This window comes from Gastrolobium bilobum, unplaced genomic scaffold (assembly GCF_033153095.1).
Source record: "Gastrolobium bilobum isolate Gb01-03AN ecotype WA unplaced genomic scaffold, APGP_CSIRO_Gbil_v1 utg9460, whole genome shotgun sequence".
In the NCBI taxonomy this organism is placed as follows: domain Eukaryota; kingdom Viridiplantae; phylum Streptophyta; class Magnoliopsida; order Fabales; family Fabaceae; genus Gastrolobium; species Gastrolobium bilobum.
In genome coordinates, this window is record NW_026896290.1 from 207,872 (window position 1) to 211,998 (window position 4,127).

Sequence of the window (4,127 nt, forward strand, 5' to 3'; positions counted from 1 at the left end):
TTAAGGGAGTCGCCTTTCGCAGGCTCCTTGCCTTTACCCTTGGCCTTACTAGGCCCACCAATCAGAAGAGCTTGTGTCCTATCCTTCTTGATAGACACTTCAGCAGTTGTTAACATACTTAACAACTCTGGCAAGCTCACAAGAATCCCATGCATTTTGTAATTCATAATGAATTCACTGAAAGAAGGAGGAAGTGATGATATAACTAAGTCATTAATTAATTCAGCATCCATTAAGAAGCCTAGACCCTCTGGCTTCTCAATGAGCGCTATCATCTTTATAACATGGCCATTAAAGGACATGCCTTCAGTCATCTTGCATAGGAACAATTCCCTAAAGGTCTCATACCTCTCATGCTTATCCTTCTTATCATACAACTGCTTGAGATGAAGAACAATGGAAGGGGCATCCATATGTTCGTGCTGCTTTTACAGTTCAGGCGACATGGATGCCAGCATGATGCAACAAGCCAACACATTATCATCCATGTGTTGCTTGTGGGCCTCGAAATCAAATTTCGTGAACCCATCTTCCCCTTCCTTAGGCATAATAGGTAAAGTAGTGTCAAGGACATAAGCAACTTTTTCGACCCGCGGAACATTTCTGATGTTCCGATACCAGTACATAAAATTAGGACCGGTTAATTTGTTCGTATCGAGTATTGAGCGCAGTGACAGTGGATTAATCATACTAAAAACTGAAAAATGTAAAGATAGATTAATTAATATATATTGTCGTGTAATAAGAGCAAATTATTAAAGACTTTAAATAATATGCCCCTCCCACTATTTTATCTAAGTCAACGACCCTTAAACTTTGACTTAGGGTTGTTCTACTTTTAGATTTTACCTTAGTGGGATTTTAAGAGTGCGATTATTTATTTTAACCCTCGTCTGAGACCGCAAGATTAAATTAAATAATGGGTTGATCCTTATCAACAGTATCTCATACCCTCTCTTAACATTAGGTTGACAACTCCTTGTCACTTAGTGGTGCATCTCATGCAACCAACCTAGCACTATTACCCTAGCACATGAGCCCGGCTGAGCCTGCAACTCATGCTCTTAGTTAAGAACTAACCAGCACCCTAAGTGTCTCACACTTCTAATACTACTCTTACTCAACGAAACAGTGGGTCCCAACTAAGTTGTGGAGCACCACTGTTTAGAGGAGGTTTGAGTAATACTGGTGGTGGGAGGTAATCATGCGCTTAATAATTTATTCCTTTTAAGGGTTCCTTTTATTTAGGGTTTATTAAGTCTCATCAAACGCGTATGCATTATTATCATGCTAGTCGTATCCTATGTCAAACATCTATCGGATTACACTAGTCATTATTGGATGTGCATAATAATACACAAACGCGATTTGTCCAATTTCATGCATACTAGTCGTTTTTAAAACATAAAAGCATACATCCACGATACACTATCTCATGCATACTAGTCGTTTTTAAAACATACAAGCATATAAAACACTTTTATTTGAGATAGTCATGGTGCTCGCGCATTCGTCCATCTTGCTTCTCAAGCCACGACTGCTTGTCGTCTAAACGACACTAGCCTAATTTTCTAATTACAAATAATTAAAGAAACTCCAAAACATCTTTGGAGGGACAAATGAAAAATTACAAAATTTAAAATTCAAATTACACCTCTAATTTAAATAGAGCAAAATTACACCTTTAATTTAAAAATTTGAAATTCAAATTTCGGGCACCATGACCATCCCCTTCCCCTTTTGCGCCTGAAAGGTTAGACAACTTTGCAAGCACAAGATATCAAATATCATAAAATATGTTCATTCACACATCTTAACATTTTAACAATTAAAATGTAATTACAAGAATCATGATTCAAATTTTTCTTAATTTTTCTCTTAATGGCCGAATTATATAACAATTTTTATAATTCAAATTTTGTTAACTCTTTCTCAAAGAACACAAAATTAAACCATGCATGCAACCATAAACCCTTTAATGGCCGAATCATATATGCATGTGTATGATAAATTTTGTCACAAAAAATTCCATGCTATGCTCATGATACAATTCATGGAGAAAAATGAGAAAACAATCAAGGTACTCTAAGTACCCTTCATGGCCGAATCATCCTTTTCAAAAAGGTGTTTCCTTTTAAAACTTTCACAAAGAAAAAGAAACAAAACCATGACTACATATAGATATATTAAGATAGTAATCGTATTAACATGTTCATAAAAACAAAAACTTTAACAATTTAAAGCATTGTAATTCAAAATCCATATGCAAAAATTCTAGCTTTAACCCTTTAAAGACCTTTCGACCGTGAAAAACAATTTTTATAAACAAGATACCATCACCCGCCGATGGTAAAGCAACCGGGCTTTGATACCACTTGAAAGAAAAATGACCTTGAAGGTCGAAGCATGTGCGAGGGAAAAACAAATTTCAAGCGGAATATCACATGCAATCAAGATTCATGCTTTAAGACAGCATGATGTTACCTTTGTTTGTGATTCAAACACCAAGGAGATCAGTGTCAGGTTTGAAAGGTTCAAACCCTCTAACGTTGATCCACACCACCCCACGTCAAGATGCAAGAACTCTTCTTGAAAAGCCACCAATTGATCAGCACAAAGCTTGCTAGGCGTCCAATGTGTGAAGGACGAGGCTAGGTAATGGTGTTTAGAAGAGTGAAGTCTTCAACATGAAAACTTCACAAAAGTGGGGGATGGATGCTCTTAGAAAAGGCTAGGTTAATTCCAAAAACACTTAAGGAAAAACCTAACAAAAGTGGCGCACCAAAAGGATGAGAGGAAGCAAGGATGCAATTAGATTTTTCTACACCAAATTCTGATCACAAATGGCGCACATAAAGGGAGAGAAAGGGTGGAGTTGTTGCAATTCAAAATTCCCAACGACCTACCATCCAATCCTCATGAGACTAGATCTTTATCTAGTCAAAATTCTGACCTAATGGCCAGCATATGGCCAGCCATCTATGCGCCCCATTCAGCCCTAAAAGGGGTCCAGACACGTTGAGCAGTTGCATTCAAATTTGAACCAACTCACTCACTGATTCTCTCAACCAACCAAATCTGATTGGAGCTTATTTGGTTGAATAGATGACACTTATAATCACACCAAATCAGCGCCCCAAACAGCTCTTGGTGATCTCCAAAGATCTCCTCTTGATACAAGGGATTTGTTCCAACAAGATCTTATCTTATCCTTTTGTTATGAAACAACTTTTCATAGCCAATTCAAATTCAAATTCAAACATTTAAATTCTAAATTCAAATTTTAAATTTCAATTCTAAATTCAAATTTCAAATTTCAAATTTCAAAATTCAAATTCAAATTTCAAATTTCAAAATTCAAATTTCAAATTCAAAATTCAAAATTTAAATATTTGATAATTAATTTAACTAATTAAATTAATTAGTAATGTCTTGGACCATCCAAGCCCATTACATGATCCATGCGTCATTTTCCCTTTTAGGTGGGCTTCCAAACTTCTTCTTGGGCTAACAACCATTATTAGGCCCAATACCTTTAATGCTAGATCATCATGACAATAAGGTGTTAGTGTGTGACTCATTAGGTCCAACATAGCCACTGACATAAATGGGCTCGGGCCCATTAAGCCCACAATCCATTTAATGACAACACAGAGCACTAGCAATGCTTTGTTGCCCCAGAACTAGTTAGATTAATGACTTGATCTTCCTATTACACATATTTGGTTGCCGTATGTATTTCTTTTCGTCTCGGTTACCTTCCCTTTAAACCTAGGGTGAGGAAATGTATCAACCCTTGCGGTTTAGGGTAAGCTTTAATTCGAAATAGGGAATCTTCAATTTACTGATTCTAAAGGCAGATCATCTCATGATCTCTTTTACTATGTATAGATTCGCGAGTCTTGTAAATGTCATCCCGATTTCTCCGGTTTACAGATAACCTAATCCCTTACAGAGATTTGACGAATTCCTTCAGCTTATCACCCTAGGCCTGTGCTCTTTCAGGACATGCCCAAAAGTATACCGATGAGTCTCCATGTTTCAGGCAGACGAGGTATACAATCAAAACATGCCTTCTAGAACACAGTCTAGGTGACAACTTATGGTCTAAGGAAAGACATACCCAA